The sequence below is a fragment of the Myiozetetes cayanensis genome, unplaced genomic scaffold, assembly GCF_022539395.1.
Source record: "Myiozetetes cayanensis isolate MyiCay16 unplaced genomic scaffold, myiCay2020 scf1, whole genome shotgun sequence".
NCBI lineage: Eukaryota > Metazoa > Chordata > Aves > Passeriformes > Tyrannidae > Myiozetetes > Myiozetetes cayanensis.
The window spans coordinates 113,653,611-113,679,335 of NW_026086604.1; the positions used below are offsets into that span (position 1 = coordinate 113,653,611).

At 35.5% G+C, this 25,725-nt stretch overlaps 1 protein-coding gene across 4 annotated transcripts in view; it reads left to right on the plus strand.

The window, feature by feature from the left end:
- ZNF385D (zinc finger protein 385D) overlaps positions 1 to 25,725 on the plus strand; it is a 410,633-nt gene that overhangs the window by 322,970 nt on the left and 61,938 nt on the right. The gene's annotated exons all lie outside the window — the stretch shown is intronic.

Consider the following 25,725-nt stretch of genomic DNA (forward strand, 5'->3'; position numbering starts at 1 on the left):
AGTAAATAAAAGCACAAACTATTGTGCTTAGACTGGAAAAAGTAACTGCACAAGCAGTAAAATGAGTAAATGTCTGGCTTAATGGCAAAAAAAGAATTATAGTGAATCATAATCCACATACGCATTAACAATGGATACTGGGGGAAAGGGGAACAAAAGAAAAAGGAAACCACCCAACTAATCCTGTGATAATTTTTCCCCCAAAATGTGACATTTCTCAGTAGGTAGGTATTCCACAGCAAATATTCAAGAGCAGCCCTGCTCAGAAGGACTGGGGGTCCTTGTGGAATGAGGGACTTGACAACAACCAACAATATGCACCTGCAGCCCAGAAAGCCAACCCTATCCTGGACTTCATCAAAAGCAACATAGCCAGCAGATTGAGAGAGATGATTCTTTTCTGCTCTGCTCTTGTGAGACCCCCACCTGGAGTATTGTATCCAGATCTGGAGTGCAGGAAAGACATGGATCTGTTGGAGCAGGTCCAGAGGAGGGCCACCAAGTTGATCAGTGGGACCAAACACCTCTCCTATGAGTAAAGGCTGAGAAAGTTGAGGTTGTTCAGTCTGTAGGAGGGAATGCAGTGGGGAGACCTCATTGTGGCCTTTCAATAGAGGAGGTCTATAAGAAAAGATGGGAGCAAACTTTTGATCAGGGCCTGTTTTGATAGGACAAAGGGTAATGGTTTTGAACTGAAGGACGGTCAATTTAATGCAGATATAATAAGTTTTTTTAAAATGAGGGTGGTAGAACACTGGAATGGGTTTCCCAGAGAGGTGATGGATACCTGATATCTGGAAACATTCAAGGTCAAGTTGGACTGGGCTCTGAGAAACCTGATAAAGTTGAAGCCTTTAGAAGGTCCCTTCCAACTCAGACTATGATTTCTATGACTCTATGATTTGAAATTGACAATGCCTTGGATGAAGAATTATTTATAGGAGTGGTCATCATACTTCCACAAAAGCATAATTGGTTTCAGAATTTAGAACACATCCACTAGTATGATAAGATGTAAAAAAAAATCACTCAGCTAGGGAAAGCAGAAAGAACTGGATAGACGTACAGTGGAAAACACCAGAAAAATATAGTAGGTTTTCCATATCTGAAAGGAGATTAATTAGAGTTTAGTGAGCAATTGATTTTTGTGATCCTTGGTTTTGATAGGAGAATAAATTTGATTAGCTCTTCAGATTAATTTTATTAAAGAAATTTTTTGTTGGACTGCTTGGTGAAACAATTCTAGCTGTAACAGTAGTGAAGTTCTAGAAGAAGACACGTAGGGACAGTTGAGGTGTGCTTGTTGGCAGAGAGTATTTGCAAATTAGACACCTGTTCCTGAAGAGGGACAGGAAATGCTGAATGTAGTCCCAGACCTGAGAGAGGGATTATATGACCTCCTGCCTGACTAATTTGCAAACCTGTTTATGTGGTTTGGAAGATATAACAGAGATTTAATTCCTTGTTCATGCAAAATGGTGGTTACACCTGCAGCCTCTGTTTGCAGAAAGAGGGGAACTTTAAAATGTTGATCCATTAAGAATCAGGAAAGGTTGGTACATACAACTGCTAGAAGTTATTTAGCATTTCACCCTTCTGATTTCAAATCTGTCATTTTTCAACTTGCAGAGATATCCTTAAATGGTATTTGAAGCAAATATGCCTCAACCACTGTTTTGTGTGTGACAATTAGTACAGGGTCTTACTTTTCACATGTTCTGTTGTGGTTCTAATTATGGGTTAGATTTAGATTTACAATTGACCTGGAGTCCTGGATCCTGGTTTGGTATAAACAAAACAATTTCTACTTGAATTGTAATGCACAGCTCTTTTAATCAAAGTCACTTTTTGCAGGTATCACCAGTCATCAAGCACATTTATTAATTTGTTATCTTAGGACATTTTACTTTTGTTTTTCCAAACTAGCGTGCCTGTGTTCTATAAATTCATCAGCCTGATTCTTTAGGAAAGGTTGTCTTTTGCAAACATTTACAGATACTCAGCATCCCCTTAAAATCAGTGTTACTCTGTGTGGGTATAGTAATGATTGCAGCACTTACACCTTAACAAGAATAAAACTTCATCCAAAATCAACTTTTATATATATATATATTTATATATTTATATTTATATATATGTACCTACTTTTTTCTAATAATGTGCCATCTTTCCTGTACTATGGAGTTCACTGTAAGGAGGAACAAATGCTGTTTTCAGTTGCACATGCTCTGCATTTGAGATCAGAATGCGAGTCAGAATGGAAATACGCTCTTAAGTTGACACCTTCCCAGAGGTACTGGTTTATGGTATTCACTGGAAAAAGCAGCAAGTAATCACAGAAAGTGATTAGTGTGGAGATTTCCAGGGGATGTCTGGCTTTTAGACCAACACATTACAGAAACCCTAAAGAATTACTAACGAAATATTTCAAGATATTTGACTTTTTGACATTCCAAGGGTCTAATCAAATAGCACAGAATATATTGCAATTACATTGCATACATGAAAAATTTTGAAAATAACCTAGTATAATTTACTCACTGTGATGTTCAGTGAAGTCTGTTTTTATAGGCTTCACCTGCAAATTTTAAAAGCATTAACTCCTCTTTCCTAAAACACAGTTTTAAAGACCATAATATGAATTGCAGTCAGATCCTGTGCAGGTCTGGTCTTTCCCTGTGTTTTATTGTTTTATTATTATTAAAACTGTGTTTTATTGTTGTATTATTATTAAAACTGTGTTTTATTTTGAAAGAAAATAATCTTAATTTGGTTATAAGTAACCTTTTTTATGTAGGAAATAAATAATTTTTAAGTTATGAAATGCAGAATAATTTTTTGAAGAGTAGCAATAAATTTTCACATAACCTATGGTTTCTTAAAGCATTTCTAAAATGTTTAATAGAAAGTATAAATAATTTCCTTTTATTGCATAAAGTACTTTTTCCATAATTTTCACTTTCTGTGCAGTATTCTATGAATCTATGCAAGCCAGAAGCAGAAATTATTCATATCTGACACAGCACTTTGTTGTTTAGCTTCAGAGTACTTTTGGACATATTGAACTGAGTCCCGTGACTGGTATCCTAAGGATGTGACTATTTCCTTGCCTCTTAATCACTGGCTGCAAACTAAACATTTTGAGTGACCCTCAGTAACTGCTGTCAGTGGTCTCTAAGTTGTATACGAGCTGTGGAACTCTCTGCACAAACTCTTCTCTAATCCTTGAACCTCTCTCCTCTCTTGTAATGGAAGGAACCTATACTGTCCAGGAAATCTGTATACTGTTTCAGAACATGGACCAGCCCAGAGGTGTCAGGCTCACAGAGGCATTGCCTGAGGTCAAGAAGCCAGTAGGAAAGAAGGAAAGTTTTAAGTTACTGAATATGAAGAAAGCACATGCTTAATGTCAGCTGATTACTCAGACTGTTGCTGATGGGGAGAGAATGAAGTACCTTGTTGTCCACTGTATTTATATTGCAAGACTTACATTTTCCTCTCAAAATTCACTGTCCAGCCACATTCAGCAGTGGTAGTTGAAAAGAGAGTGTCTAAATCAAGCACTGGAATATGCAGCCCAGGGAAGTGTTTGGTTGACCATCCCTGGAGGTATTTAAAAGTTGGGTAGGCAATGTGTTCAGTTACATAGTTTAGTGGTGGATTTGGCAACGCTGTGTTAATGGTTGGACTTGAGGATCTTAAAGGTCTTTTCCAACCTAAACTATTTTATATATCCAGGAGAAAGAAAAGTCTAGTGTTTCCAGCTACTTAGTCCCTGCACAAGCAGAGGTTGAGGAGAAAAGTCCAAAATCTATGTCAGCTGAATACCAGAGTCAGTATAGAAACATGATCCTAGAGAGATTAAAACATACAGATGAGCATCAGCTGTTGCTGTGTAGGACTCAGATTATGTAAAACTTAGACATTTTTCATTTTCCTTTGTCAGCACTTTCTTTCTACCTCTGTTCATCCTATGAGGTTATTTCATTTTCAAAGCATTCACTTATTTTACCAAAACAAGTCCATTGTGCAGAAGTTTTGACATCTCTTTTAAATTACTTGAGTTTGATAGAAATGATATGTTAATAGACGATGGCTCTCTCGGATAGTCCTGTTTATAATTTGCAAAAGATTAATAACCAATATTCTGACTGTGGAATATGAAGACAAATTAAAAAGTTTAAAAGGTTTCTGGTTCTGGCACTGAAGTGAATGGTTGCATTATTTGCCCTTTTGGGGCCAACTTCTACTGGGGCATGGATCACAGAATTGCAAAGAGCAGAAGGAAAGGCAGAGGTAATAGTAGTTAATAAAGCAGAAAGTTGGAAATAGAAGGAACCTCCCTCCTGTGTTTGAACACATACATGTGTGTTACTGTCAGAAGTTTCCTTTCTCTCAGAAATTATTAAATTAATATAGAAGAATGTACCAGAAAACATTATACTGGGAGGCAGGATGCAGATCTAAATGGTCTCATAGGTCCTAGAATTTCCAAAATCTGCTTTCAGTGTCAAGAGCGTGCTTAATGGATATTATCTATCATGCTCTAAGATTACTTAGATCATGCATTACCAGGCAAATTACATACTTATGTCCAGCTGTTTTAATGAATTTGGTCCTGTAGCTACATTCTTTGAGTTACAATAGAGTCAGAAAGATTTTGTGCCTGGAGGAGGGTGGAGGAACATGAGAATGAAATTCAGATGCTGAAGTTGGGCAGGTAGTGACTAACTAGAGTTTCTTTGAAGTCTTTGGCTGGAATTGTGGGAAAGAAGACAACACTGAGTATTTTTTAATTGTACATTGAAGAATACCATTTTACATGAGGAAACAGGTATAGACAGGGGAAAATATAGACAGTATAAAGAGGGAAGAGGAGGTCTCTCTTCCAGTTCTCTATTGTGCCATTCATGGAAAAGACTGCCTGTTTAAACTTCAAGGAGACAATTCACTGCTTTTCACTTCTTGCTATTCACTTACGTGTATTTGAAGCAGTTTTTGCTGTCAGCTTCTTCAGTCAACGTGGGAAGTAAATCAGTCAACTCTAATAAGCAATTGAAATTTATGAACAACTGTGCTGGGGACTCTTCACAGAAACCACTTTCCATTAGCAAGTCATCACCTAGAAGGAAAGATAAATTTTAAACTCCTTGTTGTGCAATCTTCATCTACCCTTTTATTTTGTTCCATTGCAAGTTCTTCCTTACAGATTTATTTTTAAAAATAAGAATTTATACAGTAGAGAATATGAAATTCTGGATTATTAATAGTAGGGGCAAATAACAGATTTCACTATAATAATGGCAAAATGCTGTCTACTTTCATTTACCAATTGGTGACGCCTGGCTCACTTTCTTAGACACTGATAAGGACATAAAGAATAACTTGCAGATGAGAAACAGACAAGGGTATATGCCAGTCTGGTTCACAGAAAGAGTACAGAGTGAAGAAAATGTGCAGCAAATTGTAATTTTTAGAAAACACATCCCAACACACTAATTTCTTGTAAAAATGCATTAAGAGAAAAGTTGTGCTTTTACTTGGCTTTGGTTAATTATATACTCTTCCAACAGGCATAAAATCTTTCCAAATAATCTTACACTAACTCTGGACACCTCTTGCTTTCCTCTTTATGGTCAGTAAAATGGCACTCCCTGAGGTAGCTGTGATATATTTTTTCCACTGTATCTGTGCAGCATCCTCTCATAGCAAATATAATATTTACTTTTGTGAGAATTACTACTAAACGTAACTGCCTCTGATGTAAACAAATTCTACTTCAGAACCTACAGGCCTGACTTTTTCAGTCCTTAGTTCTTTTATCACTCCTCTCATGTCTTTTACAGTCTCTGGAGATATTCCTATTCTGTGTACTTACATCACAGCTAACAGCTGGGAGCCCTATCCTCTGAAGGAGTGGAAGTGCAACCCAATGTCTCCTTTTAAGAGCTTTATATTGGAATAAAAAAGCATATATTTGAACTATACTTTTGAGGGTGTATTGCCCACACTCATAGGCATTTTTTTTAAGCTCAGTTGAAAATGAAGTCTTTTAAGGTTTTAAATGGCTAAAGGGAACTGACTTCTTTTCAGCAAAGGATTCAATACGGCACTTACACCTAACTCCCCATGGCCTTTAAAAGCTGGATTATGAATTCAAAACATGTATTCAAACTTAAGTAATTGTCTACTGGTAGATCATGCAGGTACTTTCACATATATAATTGTTTGATGAGGTGATCAAAAACTATGATTTTAAAAATAAAAGGGTTTATTCTGTTTATTGTTTATATATGTCTCATTGTGCCATGGTGGGATAAGTTTAGATACAGATGCATAGCAAATGTACTGAATTAATTTATGTTAGCAATTTTTGATGGGCATAAATGTTTCTTTTTTATTTCTTAGAAAGGAGAATTTAGAAGGTAGTCTCTGAACAGGTTTTATCCATTTCCCAGCATAGCATATTTTCTCTGCATCAGTGGACTTGTCATGATAATCAACTTTTTTGTCCCAACCATCAATCACTACTGATTACAGCTGGGGAGAAGTTCTGTTCTGTTGATCAGCCCATCAGTGCACATAATGTTACACCTGGAGACAAGTGAAAATCATCCCTTGGTGGGAGAATCACTTGCCTTCAAGCCTTTTGTCTGATGTATTTTAATTTACATTTAGAGTCTTGTTGAAATTGTCAGTGCTTGCTTTGATTTTATTATTTCTTGGACAAAAATAATAAGTTAAGTTGATTATTCTCTACATGATTAGAAGAAGAATGCTTTTCTATTTCAAATATGTTGTAACTTTTTCATTTCATTGTACAAATATTGTAATAATTATAGCTATATAAATTAAAAATCAAATTGTTATGTGAAGCTTAATATATGCCTGCACAGAAATTTTGCAAAAACTATTTTGTTGACCTTTAATTGGATATTTAGCTAGGGTTATATTTGTCTTCAGTATTCAATGTATATGAAGTGGCTGTGTAGCAAATTTCATAGTAATTAAATAGTTAAAATAAAAGGCATTGTTTCTTTCTTTAAGGGAAATATGTTTTAAATTGTGATCCTCACTGAATAACACTTTCCCTGTAATAAAGAGGTTTTCAGATTTCACAAGAAAGATGAAATTTTAGCTTGAGGAAGCACTTTATATTTTGTTAGTAACTTAAATATGACTTGTAATTAGCTATCAGACTGAACAGATGTAGTTTAATTGCACCATTCTTTTTTCTCCTATGGTCACTTTTCTATTTTAGATATCTTTTCTAAATTGTCACTGTCACAAGTTTATCCTTTCACAGCATCAAAAAACCACAGCATATAAGTCTACTATACGTCTCATACCTCAAGGTCTACAGGACGAAGTGTAAATAAAGAAGAAAGAATGTGAGGGTATGGGATAATAAAGATTTGATTAGTAATCATGTTTTTACATAAAAGGTTTAATTAGCAGTAGCTCATTTTCCTATTCCTGCTGGTCATTTTCAGGACAGTGATATATTGCTTTTTTGCAGTGAGCCATGCCACCAAATAGAAGGTGTTATGTTTTCATTAGCTGCAGACACCTCAGCATTATTATCTCTCACACAGCAACACAAAACCTGTCCAAATGTCATAATTCAATAGGCCAGTTATATATACAGTAATTTTAAAACTAAGGGGTATTTGCTCTGATGTTTTGTTTCTTTTTAAATTGATGGTAAAAGCACTAAATTGCAAATCAAATAATCACTGAGCCTCAGTCCTTATGTTCTGCCTGCTTGAATACCTTGTCTGCCAAATACAAAATACCATCACTTGTGTAGAAATTGTTCTTCCAAAGTGACAATCTGTTTGTTTCATGATTTAGGAATTAATGTGAGCATATGACATAATTTTTATTTCACAGGTAGATTGATCTGCATTACCTTTCCAAAGACTCCTACTACTTATTGTAATGGCATAACAGATTTTTTTTTTTGTTATTGAATAGAAATTTTTAATGACTCTTGCTAATTCAATTCCAGTCAAATAGCCCGCCGCAAGTTACCTGTCGTACCTTTAATTTATTCTCTAACATGCTTTTCATACCAGAATTACATGTAGTGATAAACAGTTGCGATGAAGTAAATTTCTAACGTAAATACATTCTGAGAAGCAGCAATAAATGACTAAAAAAGTCTGAAGATGTCAGAAAACAGGGACTATATAGAAATAATTAACACCTTGGACACTGGAGGAATGAAGATATTTTTTTTACTGAATTTAGCAGTATTTTTTTTTTTTTGCATAATTCCTAGTGACAAGGAAATAATTTTATTCTAAAATTATTTACATGACTAATGTGCATCTCTTTAGTCCTTGAGAAGACTGTAAGAATGCAACTTCCCTCAGAGAAGAGCTAAGAAAATGTACATCATGCATATGTAAAAATGGTGCAGTACTATTTTGGCTTTTCTTGTAGAGTCTGAGCCCCATGTCTTGATTGGTGGGACAGGCCAGACTAGGAAGGTGAGCCAACAAGACATGAGATGCAGAGAGAAGCCCATGATCTTTGTGGGTTTATTAGCTTGACCTGTGCTAACTTAGTGCTGTTGGAGGTGATGTTTCTGCCAAAAAACTTGGCAAGAAATAAAGAGAGGACAGATATTCAGGAGAAGAAAGGAATTGTAAAGGAAGAGGAATTCCCGTGGAGTGGGAGATGTGAATTCACACTTAAGAGAAGTTTGGTACAATATTGTCTAGGCTAAAAAGTTGAGAAAGATGATTTCTTGGACTCACATCATGAGAGAAAACTAATGTAGAGTTTCTACTGGTGTGTTTGAACATGTATTCTGTTTCAAGGTGGAAAAGTAGTTCTGGTTTCTGGTGGTGATAAACTGAATTTTCTCTGAATTTTACAGGTGCTTCATAGCCTTTGAATTGGCAGCACAAAATTCTTTGTTGAACTGGATCTTTCCTAAACTATTGAAACAAGTTATTAATTGGTTCATTTTTCTCTCCAAATCCCATAGAAAATGAGTGAAATTAATCAATGTCAAATCAATCTTTTTAATAATTTAGTACTAATAAAAAGTTTAATCCGATGACACTTATTAACTTATTTTTGTATCACTTGTAAACATTTTGATGATGAATTCAGTTGTGACTGTGACGTTGTTTAGTTGCAATCAGTCCATGCTACTTCAGTGAGAACCAAGGGCAAGGTCTCAAGAGAAAATAGGCTTAGCGTTTTTTGTCGTGTACCTTGATGAATGGCCTTTGACATGGATAAATAACCACTAATCATAAGATACACTGGAAATCATTTCACAGGAAACATGGTATTGGCACAGTCTGAAAAATTCTGTGATAATGATCTTAAAAATTGTAGAGCTACTGTTTAATAGGTAGTATACTTAGAACCTGGAGGCTACTATGGCTCATGTAAACAAGGAGTTTACAGCTAAGTATCTGTGCAGTATACTGTGCTTTACAAGTGTGGAAGATGAGATTATTTCTCTAGAGAGCTTTTTTTCTAAGCAATCAGCAAGAATATAAGTTTGGGAGAGCAACAGAACATCAGCAAATAAATTAATGGAAAAGTACTTTCTGAAACACATATTTAAGTTTTCTTGAAAGAGGGAGGATTTGACAACCTGTAGGAATATGATTCAAGTTATTAGATAACAGTTGAAGTCAAGCCTGTAAAAAAGGTCTGAGCATAAATAAGAATAAATGTATTTTCAGAATTTGTGGTTTAAAGAATAAAATATTGCAGTAGGTGTGTAGGTGTATTGTTCCAAGGTGAGAGGGAGATGGAAATATATAAAAGAAGAGACAAATAAACAATATTGAATAACAGGTGCAATGATGCAGAGTGGGAGATAAATATGTGCAAAGAAAGGAGACTGAATCTGTCATAGTTCATGTTTAATATTTGTGATATAGGTACACAAAGTGATGATTTGAGAAATTGCAAGTTTCAAGTGACCAAGTAAACAGTAGGATAAAGACCAGAGCCATCCAGGAGTAATTAATGCTGAATAATCATAAAGATATTGGTTGAAAGCAAAGGAGTCATCCTAAAGAAAGTGTGTCCAAGTCCAGAGAGTAGAAAGGCTTGAAGACAGAATCCTGAAATACATTAGACCGGCCAGTGCTTTCTTTTCTTTTTTTTTTTTTTTTTTTTTAAACTGGGAAGAGGTCTTTCATCTAGAGCTGGGGTTACTTAGGATTCAGATCTTCTCTAAAGTCAGTCTTAATTAATATTTTTTTCTTGCTCTCTACTAAAACCTACACAAAAGTTAAGGTGTCTGAAGTCTACCAATTAGCCTTCTTCTGTTATTTGCATCAAGGAATAATGACAGAACCAGTTCTACAGTAATTTAAATGAGTAACTGATTTAAATTTGGATTTTTAAAATTAACAGGGATTTCATATTATCTTTCTCAGAAAATCTATTTGTATCCAAAAGATTATGATTTCTTTATTCCCTGAATAGGAAAATGAGGGCTGAAAATATTTACCTACTTTCCGCTCTCAGTATACTTCCCTTGACCCCCAATGATGTCCTCATGAAGTCAGCTTGGTGATTTATTATGATGGCTCCAGATACAAATAAGAGTAAGAGATTGATTCACAGCGAGGAGGTATAGCAACTTAGAGTAATTGGACTATGAATTTTAATTCAAATATTGAAACTGATTGTTGGAGTTACAAGAATCTCTGTAATTTGCAGGCATGACTCCTTTTTTTTCTCTAAAAAGAGGTCCCACCAATACTGAATATGCATTTTTAATTGAGCAAACTATATAGATTTGAACTGTAGCTATGAAGCCAGAATTTTCCTTTGTTGAGGAAGTAACAGAAGCTTATTACATTTCAGTATGTTGTTTCTAGAACATGAATTGTATTTAGAACAAGGAAAGGGCTCTTGGTGTTTCACTGCAAGTTGTTCTGGTGTGTGCAAAGGTGCATTTTCAAACTGATAAGTGATGGGTTAACCCTTGAGGCCCTTTGGCTGGGCAGAAGCAACTTTTGTCAACACCATATAAGATAAATCAACAGGAAGATGATTTTATCATTAACATCAATTCTTGTGCTGTAAATAACCACATATTCAGGCCTACTTATTGTAGAATCATAGGATAATTAAGGTTGGAAAAGAGCTGAAGACCATCAAGTCCAACTTGAACCATCCGCACGTTTTCTGAACACTTCCAAGGATGGTGATTCCAGCACTTCCCTGGGCAGCCTATTCGATTGACCACCACTTCAGTGGAGAAATTTTTGCTAATATCCAATCTAAACCTCCTCTGAAGCAACCTGAGTCCCCTTCTTCTTGTCCTGTCACTTTAACTGGGAGAGAAGAAGACCCCTATCTGACTACAACCCCTTTTCAGGTACTTGTGATGAAGTGCCTAATGAACTTCCTTTTCTCCAGGCTAAACAACCCCAGCTCCCTTAGCCTCTCCTCATCAGAGTTTAGAAAACTAAAGCCCTGACAGAATTAAACCTGGCTGGGGATATCAAGGGCAAAAATGAAAGCTTCTATTGGTGATAAAAGGAAGACTAGGGAAAATGTGGGCCCTCTCCTGAAAGAAATGGGGGATGTGGGTACTCAGAATAAGGCTAAGGTTACTGGTTTTGCTCAATCTTCACCAGCAAGTGCTCCAGACACACCGCCCAAGTTGTAGAAGGCAAAGCCAGGAACTTGGAAAATGAGGAACCACTTGTAGAAAATCAGAATCTTTTAGGCTGGAAAAGAGAAGGTCTGGTTTGAGGTCATCTAAGGAATATAAAAGTGAACAAATCCATGGAACCTGATGAGATGCATCTGCAGGCCATGAGAGAACTGGGGAATGAAGTGACTATGCCACCATGCATCATACCTGAGAAGTCATGGCAGTCCAGTGAAGTTCCCACTGATTGGAAAAGGGGAAACATAACCCTATTTTTAAAACGGAAAAAAAAGGAAGACCCAGGAAGTTACGGGCCAGTCAGTCTCACCTTGGTGTCTGGCAGGATCATTGGGCAAATCCTCCTGGAAACTGCAAAAGCACATAGAAATCATGGATGCGATTGATGTCAGCATATTTGCCAACAACACCAAGCTGTGTGATGTGGTCAACATGCTGAGGGAAGGGTCCCTATCCAGAGGGACCTTCACAGTCTTGACAGGTGGACCAGTGCAAACCTCACGAAGTCCAACAAGGCCAAGTGCAAGGTCCTGCAAGCTGGCTGGGGCAATCCCAAGCTCAAATATGGGCTGGGCAGAGAATGGATTGAGAGTAGTCCTGTGGTGAGGGATTTGGGATACTGATGGATGAGAAGTTCATCATGACTCATTAGGGTGCACCTGTAGCCCAGACAGCCAACTGTATCTTGGGCTGCATCAAATGCAGTGTGGCCAGCAAGTTGAGGAAGGCAATTGTACCCCTCTACTCCACTGTAGTGAGACCCCTCCTTGAGTACTGTGTCTAGCTCTGGGACCCCCTGAAAAAGAAGGATGTTGACTTGTTATAGAGAGTCCAGAGTGGGCCACAAAGGTGATCATAGGACTGGAACACCTCTCCTATGAAGACTCCTGAAAGAGTTTGGTGCTATTCACACTGAAGATGAGAAGGCTCCAGGACTACTTTACTGGAGTCTTCCAGTGCCTAAAGAGGGCCTACAAGAAAGCTAAAGAGGGATCTTTTTTCAAGGGCATTTAGTGACAGAACAAAGGATGATGGCTTTAAACAGGAAGAGGGTAGGTGTAGATTAAATCCTAGGAAGAAATTCTTTACTGTGAGGATGGTGAGGCACTGGAACAGGTTTCTTAGGGAAGCTGTGGATTGCCCATCCATGGAAGTGTTCAAGGACAGGCTGGATGGGGCTTTGTGTAATCTGGTTTAGTGGAAGATGTCCCTGCCCCTGGCAGGGGTGTTGGAACTAAATAGTTAAGGTTCCTTCAAACCCATCTGTTTCTATGATTTGGCTGGTGGAGTAGATGAGAGACAGAGGCATGTCAGTGACATGGGAGTGGAGGCCTCTCAGGGCTCTGAGGAGAATGACATGTATGGGCACAGGGATGACATGGTTCCAGCCATTAGGACCACCCTGAACTCTGAAAGCTGGGAAGATGCCCTGGGAGTGTTAGCTTGGGTCAGGAAAATTAATTTTCCTTAGAATTACATGACTCACCGGCAATATTTATCATAATTCGGTAGATGATAGGAACATACATGTACAACTGCTTGCCTCTACAATCACAACATTTGCTGTCTGCTATTACCCTTCCGTGGTTTGAACTCACACCTTTAATGTTCTTTTAAGTTAACATCCTTGTTTTTTCAGTCTAAGATTTATTCATGTTGGAATAACAGTGGTTCTTGAAATTACATCTACTTTAAAGCACGGTCTTTGGGAGATAAATTGAGTTGTTCTATTTCTTTTATTACATTTTGGTTGCATTTTTATTATGAGATGGACTTGTATGTAATTTTGCTTCAGGATCAAAAATACAAAATTATCTAAAATGGAAAGACAGTCTCACAAATTCAGTTGAGACTGAGAGTTCTAAGGGTTATCTGCCACCTTCTGATGTCATATTCCCTAGGTATCATTGTGTAGGCTTCTGATATATTCTGTGCCTTTATAACTGTCCATAAACTGCTGCACAGATTATTTGCAACCCACTAAAAAAAATAGGACAGCAGATTATATCTCTCTGATGGAAATGTGAGTGTCTGTTAGTTTTATAGCTGAATGTCTGCTGGAGATAGATGTATATATATATCAAGTGTATTCAACACTGGAAGCCTTTCCATCTAATATTATAGTTCTGGTGAGATGGCAAATGGCTATGTTTGTAGCCACACCTACATATATACATATACACACATACTTATCTTTCACAACCAAGTTTGCTATAATACAAAAGAAACAGAAAAATATTGCCGTGCAGATCACTCAAATGGTGTTGCTGTCTCTAGCAGAGTTAAGTAGAAACTAGTAAAAAAAAGCAGAAAAATAAACCAAGTTATTTTGATTTGAGCTAAATTGTTCTGGTGTTCTCATTTTTTATTTTGTCATTATTTTGTAAAGTGCATTTATGTATGACACACCAGAAGCTGCTGAGTATTAGTGCCAACCAAGATGATGCAGTTACTCAAATAAATACCGTAGTGAGGGTAGGCTCATAGCATATTCCAAGTTGCTTATGGTACATTTTTGTGGTGAATATATGACTTTCTTTACTCAGCTGATGTGCTTCTGTGATGCTGCACATTTTGTTTTGTTGACTTAGTCAAAGGCTGTCCATCCATCTTTAAATTCTTTCCACTGGGTGCAGGTGGAGCACGGCACTTTCTTTCAGTTGCCAGTCCAGGATGAAATAAATGTCAACATTTCTGCTGACTTAAGTGGTGCCAGGATTTCACCCACACAATCTAAACTTAACGTGCTTGCTATCTGTTTTAGTCTTTGTCTCTCTCTCTTTCAGCAAGGCGGTCCTTGGAATTTTCAAAGGGCTATTAAAACATTATGATGTTAATTGTTTCTAGATTTTGGTGAATAATGACTTCATAGGAATGAATGTTGAAACAGTTGTAAAACTCATGCCCAAGTGTTGTTTTGTTACAGGAAAAGTAATGAACTATGCTAGCTACACTCAAAAAATAACTTTTGGATCAATATGGTGGATAACATGGATGTTAGGAAGGTTATAGAACACAGGATTTGAATAAATGAGCTAGTTCTTCTTTTACAACAGGGCTTCTAGACTAATTTGCTAACTTCCTATCATGGGTGATTTCAACGTAAATTTCAAAGGAGCTTGGACTATTGAAGCAAATAGCTCATTCTTGAAGATCTTTTGTTGTTTTTAACACATTGAATTAACTCATTACTGCTGAATACGTACTGGAAAATAGCATCTGTTTACACTGCAGTAATATAAAAATTACTTACCAGTAACAGAATAAGGAGCAATTTGCAAAAGCTAATTATATTTGTGCACTTATCTGCAAAAAGTAAATTGTTAATACGTACCCAAGGGAAAAAGAACTTACTGGTTTATGCAATTTAATAATAATAATTAAGCATAACATATAAAAGAATTTTTTTTTAGGATTCAGTTTTAAAGGTGGTAAAAATATGGACATAAAAAGCATACCTCTCCAATGTTGCTGCTTCACCTGTACTTACTGATGTTTGAACTCCAGAAAGCATCCTGAAGCTCTTTGTACTCAAGTTGGTTCGAATTGCTCATTCACTCCAAATGTATACCACCAGCTTAGAAACCTCCTAGGAGATTTCTCTAATGAGAGTTCTGTCTTCGTTTAGGTGTAAGTTTTCAGTAGAGTGTCCTTCATCATGTAACTTTGGAGTGCTGCAAAGCATACTGAGACATACTATTTATCACAGCAATGAGATGTCATTGATGTAAACTGAGAACTATTCACAATTTCAATTCACCATTGGAGGTGAAGTTAAAGATTCCTTTTTTATATCATTTTATTCAAAGAAGATTCAGAAATTGCTGCAGCTTGTTACTAAAGAAATCAATTTTCCAACGGTAATTTTGTAGGGACTAGGGTAGACATCTTAATTTTTCCTTAGCTCTGGAATAATGAAAGGAAGAACAGCATAAAACAATAAAGGACAATAAATAAGTATAAATTTGTTAATAAATGTTGTTAATTGGTATGAAGGAATTTGCCTGCTCCAAAGATTTTGGAGTCTCAGCATTAAATTTCAGTACCATTTGGAAATTTCACTCTTTCAAAAATCCCTGCCCAAACAAATCTAAAACATGAAATGATATCTTTGGTTTTAAAATCATAAAGGGCTTTTATAGTTGTCTAGTTTGACCTTTTTATATTATACACCGTACAATTTCATACAGCTGTTCCAGTTTTGAACCTGATAACCCATTCTTGACTAGAGGAGATGAGAAGTAAAGTTTGTAGAATTGCAACCAATTTCTTTTAGCTTCAATAAGTATTTAGTTTTTGTCAATGGAAAAAAACCCCTAGATTTTCAGATTTCAGTGTAATATCAGATAGGGGGACGGAAGGAAGGTTTGTGAAAAGGAGGCAAGATACAGGTGCAGTGTGAACAGTAAGTGATGTCAGAACATGTAATAAAGTCTTGTGTACTGTTTTGTGTCCCTAACCATGGCTTCCTACATAGAACCTAACAGACAGCTTAAAGGAGGGAAAGAAGCTGACCTGTCAGCTTTGTACCATATCAGGTTCTGTATTGATGATAGTACAACAACCTATTTTAGTCAGTAAATAAACCTCATTTTTCAGTCTTCACTACTTTCGGAACAACTAAATCTATTCACATATATTTATTACTATAAGAACCAACAATTGATTTAATAACTAACTTGCCCTACAAGCGGGTCTGTGTGCACTATGCATCTCTAAAGGAGATAATTTGAAGTACGAAGGCTCTGACCCTGTAATAGTTGGTAGAAGTGTGCTGGCAAACCTTGTAGAAATACACAGCATCTTTTGGACTTCACTGAGGCTCTGAATGGACTTAACTGAGGCTATGAATGAGTTCACAGAATCACCCAAGGATGACTGAAAGCAAGGCAAAAGGTATAAAATTATGTAAAGGAATAAATATAACTTTATTGTAGACTGACTGATCTTCACGTTTTCCTATGCCTTATAAACCATTGTTCCTTCTGGATATTTTGATTGTTTTCCTCAAAATATTTTCTTCTTGGCTAATTGTTTAGATAAAACAATTAGTTTTTCATGCAAATTTTCTTCCATGGTATGCCTCTAACCGTTTAGATATTTCTGTTCTATTTACATTGATTCATTACATTAAAAAAATTACTTTTTTTTTTTTATGGTAGGAAACAGCATTTATTCATTTTACTTTTTTTCCTCTTTTTCATGTAATATCTATTTTCTCAAGATGAGAAAAGTCATGTAGATAAACCTGTAGTGGGACTTTTTAAGCAAACTACTGTCAGAAGACTACTTTAAAGATACAAAATCTGTCTAAATAAGCAAAGAAGTAGTAGGCTGAGAGTTCTTTTGTTCCAAGGAAACATATTGCGTCTCCATGAATGTTTCTGCACCTGGAGGGCTTGGATTCCTCTTGAAATATGAAGAGAATGAAAGAATAAACTTATCCAGGGAAGTGGTCACAGCACCAAGCCTGTCTGAGTTCAGGAAGTGTTTGGACAATGCTCTCAGGCACATGGTGTGATTCTTGGGATGTCCTATGCAGGGCCAGGAGCTGGACTCGATGATCCTGATGGGTCCCTTCCAAGTCAGCATATTCTATGGTTAGTCCTAGCTTTAAACTATCAATCTTTCTGCAGCTGTGCAAACTTCTCAGAGGAAAATTTCACATAATATTGTACAAATACTTACAGCCTTCTACAAGAAGGCTGGACATTTAACCTGGGAAGGAGCTAATTGCAACCAAGTCTACATAAAATAGAGCTGTAATCAGGAAATTTGAGCATTTATGTTTCTTATTGCAGGTTTTGAATTTCTGCTTATGGGTAGGAGTTAATCTAAAGGACACTGGAAAAATCTACATTAAAATAACTATTGAAATATAAATTGAAAATTCAAAATGAAAAAATTATATAACTGTGTATTTGAGTGAAAGAATCAGAAAGCTGAATCAACATTTTTCAGACAAACCTGAAATTTGAAAAACTTATAATAATTATAGTATTAAAAACAGTAATTCCAATGAAAGTATTAGCACTGTGCTAAAAGCAGTGAAAATATCTCCATGAATTCTCTTTTGAGATTTTGTATATACAAGTTATATTAACTTGTTTGTAATTTCAAGTATAAAGTTCAAATCATACTGAATTAATAAATAAATATGCTCTTTTTGAGCTTTTCTTGTTTTCTGTGAAATTTCTTGTAGTATCTTTGTGTCTTCCATGATGCTTTGATTCAATCAAAAAACAACAGAAACTCAGAATTCAATGAGATTGCTATTATGAATGTAAACAGACAAAAACAGTTTCCTTGGCAACAGAAACCAGGTGAAAACACTCAGATGAGCTACACTAAACCCACCCACTTAACTTTCTTTAGTTGTAAGTTCTCAAGCTGGAGGCAGAAGGAACCTAGTATTTTTTGCTCAGAAAGGTTTCTAAATTAAATGAGTCTCTTGACAGGTAAGTGTATATCCTTGACTCCAATTAGCTGAACAGTGACAAACTCAGGTTCAAACAGGTGTTGGCTTCCACTGTCATCCATTTTCTGATGACACCAGAAAAGACTGAACTTTTCAATACTCTTCAGAAAATTGCAGTTATTTTAAATTCAACAGCATCTGTTGTTTTTAAGTAAATATTTTTTGTGTACAACCTGAACATGAAATTGCATTTACTTTATTAATTTAATTAACACAGTGACTAAAGGTATGTGGATGTGTCTACTGCTAGTGCAGGGAAGCTGGGGTACACTTCTGCAGAATTATAACGAGGACATATAATTTCCTTAAGTTCTCAGTTCTGAAGATGTCACTTCCAGATTCAAAACTGGAAGCATATGTATTATATTTACTAAGCTGAATTAATACATGGTCTATTTTGTCACATGCATAGCTTATAGGAGTGTGTAGAGATCAACATTCTTCTATCTCATTCTAAAATTAATCTGATATCATTCACTTGGTTAATGTAAATGAAAAAAATACTGTGTGAGTTTAATACTTTCTTGAAATTCTGACTATAATAAGATTTGCCATGGGGAAAATAAATAATGTTACCAATTAATATGGTAAAAATTAAATGTAAATTTCATTGATGATACCAGTTTTCAAAAGAGTGTGTTTCATCTCCCCACCAAAGAGCTTCCCCAAAAACAAGCGTATTATTATGGAAATCAGAATAAATAAAATTCTACGCACCAGAACTTGATGACATTGTGAAAAATAAGTTTAAAACTGCTCTACCTTAACAAAAAAGAAAAAAAAATAATAAAAATAGATGGTAAAGCACAGTCTGTTTATCGAATTTCAACATATAATGTAATTTTGTTGTGCTTCATGAAGTACTGGTGTCCTTAAAAGAAAAGCACCAGGAATGGGAAGTGATTGATTACTTGAGTTACCTTCCCTTCAGTATATATATTTTGATGCTGTGTATATCACCTCGAGATGCTGCATAAAGTGTATAATATATCTAGAAAATCTTTTGTGTCTTGATTAAATCATTTCAGGTAATGCTACACCCAATGGCAGCTTACAGTACGAGTAGATACATGGTCATAAAGATACTGTGTTATGGGGCAAATGATGTTAAGCAGAAAATTTTGACCTTCCTCATCTGACCAAGATAAAATAGCTTTTCCTTTCCATAATGAAAGTATGATATTCCTTTCCATAATGAAAATGAAATTGATTTTACTATAGGATGGGTGATTTTACCATAAGAGTGGGGTCGATGCCAATGTGTCACAATGTGACGCAGACTCTTGCCAGGTGTAGTCTCTCATCATTATAGAGATGGCTTTGGAAGGAGCCCAAGTACAGGAAGTGTGATAAAGCAGCTTTATTAATGCAAAGGAGTTAGTGAGCTCAGAAAGCACCCATTCCCTCTGATCCTTGAGTCTCAGGGTACATTCATGAGTATATATTGAATAAATGTTTGGGAAGGGGAAGAGGGAATAGAAAGCTTTTCTTACCATGGAAAGATGAAATTAATACCTGGGGATTAATGTGCTGGGACATTTATTTTATTCTGGAGAAATTTATTGCTTTTTTTTTTTTTTTCCTACAGAAAAAAACCTTTTTGGTACTTGCCTTGCTCTTGTTTTTTTGACTCTTGGGAAAATGGCTTTAAAACTATGATTGATCATACTCTGGGGGTCCAAAACCCCCTCTCAGAACATATCTGAAAGAAGTCATATTACACATGTACTGTTTTATACCATAGTTACATCTGAGTGCATAATGTAATTAGATTACAGAGTGGTGATGATGATAGAGTGCACAAAAAAATAAAACAACACATTTCAGAAAGAAGAAATGAAGATAGACAAAGTTTATCTGCACTGTAATTGATGGCAGATTGTATTTGTATGTGCCAGGCAGAAATTAAATTACTCCTTCAATATAAACATGTAATTGTGTTGAAATCATCTTTAAAAATTGCATTATATGTCTTTTCTTAATCTCCTATTCTGCAAAGATTTGCACAGGTACTTAGTTTTTTCTTGTACAGTGTCTGTGAAACTGTTGAAGTTCATGGAGTTCCTCTCTTTTCTTGAAAGTAAGCACAGGACTTGTGAATAGTTCTGAATTTCCTGCATATACTCACTGAGCAAACAAAACAGTAGGCCTTGTAAGAAAACATTTTTTAAAATTTAAAATATCCTCAAATAAAAGCTAACCTACTAAATTTCTAATCTCTGTGAAAAAGACTACACTATCCTCTACTCTTTTAAGTATTGCTCACAGTTAAAGCCCTGCCCTAGGCTGAACAAAGTGTTGGGCATCTCAGAGCTGTTAGATATTCTCCCTGTAAACTTTTCCAGTTTACTTAGTGGAGAAGTTCTGTAGAGATCAACTCAGGTTATGTAAATGGCACATATCTGGAAGAATAGGGATGTCTCGGCTGCATACTGCAACCTTCCCTGAGCAATGCTATCATCACTGACTGGCCAGGCTTTGGAGTCAATAGAAAAAAATGCCATGCTTGTTCCAAAACTAAAAAGGTCATTTGAATTTTATCACTTTCTTATGTGCGTAGAACATCTGTCAAATTATATTTGAAATACTTATTCACTGCCCAAATATAGGAAAGTATTCATACTCAAAGATTACAATGAGTTGTAATATAGGCATCTCATAAACATTTCCTCATTTCCCTGACTTCCTCAAGGAGAGAAGCCTTCTTGGCTTCTGTGTGTGCTATTGCTTTCCATGTGTGCCCAGCTCACTGTCAGTATTACTTTGAACCAGGAATCTAAATTTTTTTGTTTTAGAGCTTTTTGTTCTGGAGGATCCTGACATCAGTTGCCAGTATAGTAGCCAAAATTACTACTGTTGTAGAGGGAATAACAGCAGAGGGGGTGGTAGCATCTAGTTGCTGATGAAACAAAGACATGATATGATCTTCTCAAGTCTCAGACAGAAAAAAAAAAAAAAAAAAAAAGGACTTTTCAGCACTCTCAGCCCTTGTTTGGTGCCTTCTAAGGGTACAGAGAAACTGCAGCCTTGCTACTAATTGGCCAGGTGAAAGCGTGGAGCAGAGCACTCTCCACAATGGACATCTTTCGAAATGCACTGTAAAGTGAACAAATTATAATACAAGATAGTTGGATTTAATTTTCTGGAGGATATATCAGTGGAATATATTCACTACATTTTTTGCAAAAAATTTTTCTTTGAACTGACTTTAATTATGAAGGTGTTGCCTAGGGAGAATGATTAAGGCAGGAAAAAAATCTGTAAGAAGAGAGTGGCAATGTGAGATGGACCAGGATAGAAGGTTCAGTGCTGCTAAGTTGAAAACTCTCTAAGAATAAGAGGAGACCTGGTTTTTGTCTCAATGCACAAAATTAAGCAGAATGTTTTTGTTGGACCAGTGCCTAAAGAACATAAGTGAGAAGACATATGATTCACTGAGTCAGGCAGGCAAACTTATTTTGAAGACTTCCATGTAGATATTTCAACTGTAATTGTAAGAGAATACTATCTGGATTGTTTAAAATATTTCATCTTTCTCAGTGTATTTTACACATTGCAGTTTGCTTGGTAATATGATGTCCTTATGGTGATTGTGGTACAATATTGCATTTCTGCAAAGAAAATACAGCTGAGTTTTTACACTGTGGTTATATTTTCTAACTGCTCACAACTGCATATAGGCCTTTTTTTCTTTTATGGTATGTTTATGTCTCTGTACTTACACACACACACATATATATACATATAAATATTTGTATAGACAAATACTTTTTTATGTATTAGCATCTTGTGAAGGCTACAAAAGACATGGATTAGAAAGGTCCCTAATTATTCAACACAGCTGCATGGAACAAGAGGAAGACTTTTGTTTTATATAAGAGATGCTTAAATTGGCTTGTATGGCTCAAATAGGCAAGAAGTCATTACAAATGATATTGAAAAGTGACTTGCTGTTTAGACATTTTGCTATTTCACTGAACTAGTTCCCATAGACCAAAGTCAGTCTACACATAATTTGTAGGACCAGAGCCCTCAACATTTGGTAAAGGATCCTTGAGTTTTCAGCTTCAGATAGAGAGTAATAATCTACTTTTTACTTTCATGTTAGACGTCATTTTCAAGAATGGATGTAGTTTCTTAAAGTTCACTATAATTTTGCACCAGCAATATTTGACATATTTCTCATGCTTCATCACTTACTGGGTTACAGAGCTGACAGTGACTTGTCTTCACAGTGCTAGAGTTAATTCTGTGTATCAAAAGTGGAAACTATGATAAAGGAAGAAAGTAAGCTCTTTCTTAAGGTATTCTTCTAATGCATTCTTTTGTAATCATATAAAGAAACAGAATTTAATATTAGAGGGTTTTTGGTATAGCTGACTGACTGTGATTATGAAGTATTCTAATAGGAAATATTTTTCCTAAACAGTGAGGGAATATTTGATTTTAGATCAGTTTTTTCTCAAGGGAAACTGGCTTCCACAAAGATAAGCAATTACAAAAGTCAGTACCCCTTTGCAAAACATGGAAAGAGAAATTCTCACTGGATTCCCATTGGCTTCTGTAGATGTGAGGTTTCACCTGTAACCTCTGCTCATAACTCATTTAAGCACAACTTCTTAAAGTAATTTAAAAATATATTTTTTTTTTTTTTTGCTTGGTTTTTGCAACTGTTGAATTTTGAATAGTTCCAGAAGGAGACTCTTTGTCATCTTTCTGAAGGGGTAGTCTCTTCATTCAGTTAAGCATTATATTTGGCACCAAAAACTGGGACTAACTGGTCTTTGACTTTTCTGCTCTCTCTCAATATTTCTTAATTCTGCATGAACGTTGGGAATAATTCCATTTTATGATCTATCTTATTTTTGTATTCAACCTACAAGTAACTACCATTTAAGGAATGAGGCTACAAGTAAAAGCCATTTAAGCGGGGAGGATTATTTTAGTCCTCTTACAGCTGCAAGGAATGATTCATTGAGGTACCATATTTTGTGTTGCTGTGCTGAAAAAGATATTTATGGATATTTTCCCATTTCCTACATCTTACTCATGCAAGAAAAGATAATGACAGACTTTTTTTTTTTTTTTTTTAATTAGGGTTCCAGTTCAGTTTTAAAAGTTCAGCATAAGATAATTTGGAGCTGGTTAAATGCTTAGGAGCAATCTATTTGCTCTCACAGAGAACTCCCATTAACATACCAGCTACAGTTGTATTGAAACAAGCTCATATGACTTCATGTCCCCACGGAGGAAGGAGATTTAAACTTTGAAATAAAAAAGTCATAAAGATCTTATTTACGTAGAAGCTGGGTAAAATGAAAGCACTCTGTGGGAAGTGAGTTATGGATAACTCTAAGTAACAGCTATCGTACTTGTAAATTTGAGCAATGTGGTTCTACTTTAGAGCAATGTCATTAATATATTTCAGAGCATTGAAAAGGTCAGCAATTTCTACATAGGCCCTCACTGTATATTCCTTTTGCATTCAACATGCCACTTGAGATGAGGTTTGTGGAGCTATAGCTGTGAGAATTTGGAGAGAACTGTGGATGCAGGAGTCTTAAACCTGGGGTTCTCTGCCAACAGTTCTGTGAATAAAGTTGAGCTGTGCATCAAGCTTATATCAATATTTATAATTTGGTATTAAGGACCGTGTTCTGACTACATTTCTGATATTTGACGAGTGACATTGTTAGTTAGGGAAAACAAGTTCAATCAGAATCTGAAGCTGACTGATGATTAAATTTGACTAGAAACTGTAAAAATAGTTGACATGGTAGCAACACAAGGGTGTACAGTATAATGTCATTTTTAATGTGTCATCATAACTTAACACTGGTCTCTTGGTTTGATTATAATTAACATTCCTTGACTGTTTGTATTTGGCTTACAATATGTCTCAATGTTATGTGTTGAGAGTTGTAAAAGATGCATGATTGTGCTGTTTCTGTTCAAGTTGTTTCTAAATAAAAACTTCACTGTCCAGTGTTCTTTCAATAAGGGTACCTATTACAATATTTACATTATTTTAGGTATAGAGAAACTGGCTTTTCAACCAAACTGAATGATGCATCTCAATATTCAAGAGTGTATGTGTGTGTGTGTATATATATCTATATATGCATACACATACATGAGTCTGTGTTTATTGGTTTAAACAAAGTCTTTCACTTCTTTCCTACCCACCTCATGCTTCTCAAATCTCAGGCAACTGGAAGGAATCAAGACTTTTCATGTAAGCTGAAAGTCATAAATCTTGATAATAATATACTCTATTACAGTGATATTCATTAGAACTTCTCTCCCCAAAATTCAGCAGATCAAATAGTATTAAATAAAGGTCTAATTACTAATAGATTCCAGATAATGCAAGATTCTTCTACCTGCATGAGTAGCTTAGTAATTTGACTGTGTCTTTTTATCCCTTTGATGCTTTGGGTTTATAGCCACTAAATTCCATATATCTTGGCATATTCCAATTTGATTCTTCTGATTCCACAATAGAAAACTTTTACCTTTCTTTTCTGTTCTAAGTATCTTCTATTGTTTCATGCCAAAAAGAAAATACTGACCTTTGTGGGTCCTTGACCTGACCCAGAATAGTTGCTTTTCGTTTGTTCAATTCTGCAATTGTTAAATTTTTACTATATTTCTTGAGTCTTCCCTTTCAAGTAATAAAGGAACTACTTTCAGAAGTTTGAAGTTTAGCAACAAAAACATAGGCGATTTTTCAGTTTGTTAACATCAACTGAAAGACTATCTTTCTTATAAAACTTAAATACTCAGTGAAGAAATAAACTCTGAATATTCATGTTAATTCCAGTGTTTCTTTTATAAGGTTTAATCTTATACATCAAATACTATTCTTATAATATACTTACACATAAATTAAATGAAGAAATGTGGTTATAACTCTTGAAATAATAAAAAAACCTACAGTGTAATGCATAAATCTTAATAGTAATGCACATACAAATCTATTTTAGCTTAACAATATGAAATAGCCAAAATATATTTGGGACTGTGACAGGATTTCTGTGAGCTTTCTCCTTTGAAAGGATGCTCCTGGCTTTGAATTTCAAACACTACCTTTTGTAGCAGATGAACAAAAGTAATCCTCTTTTTTTTAAGAAAGCCAGCTAATTGCATGTCTGTCTCACATTCAATTAAGTCTTTGGTGATGGGCTTTGAAGGGTATGTTTTATATTTTCCTTTCTTTTGTTTGGGCTGGTTTTGGGTTGGGGTATTTTTGGTTTGTTTTTTTGCTGTCAGTATTTGCTGAGAAGTTCTTGATACCACTGTTAAACTGTTCTTTGAAGAAAACTTTGACAATCTCTACTTTGAAATAGAAACTGGAAAAGTACAAAGCTGATGGGAGGAGAGTACCATCCTCCCTGTTGCCTGAGAATTATTTTTTCATATGGAAGCAACATAAGTCTTAATAGAAAAACTAATGGTAGCAAGGTAGACTAAAACAACCTAATTTTGGTCTGAAAGTATTACACCGTTATACAGTAATATACAGTATTTATTGAATTTGGGTTGCTTGAGTACTTCCCCCATTGTTTTCCAAGCATCATTC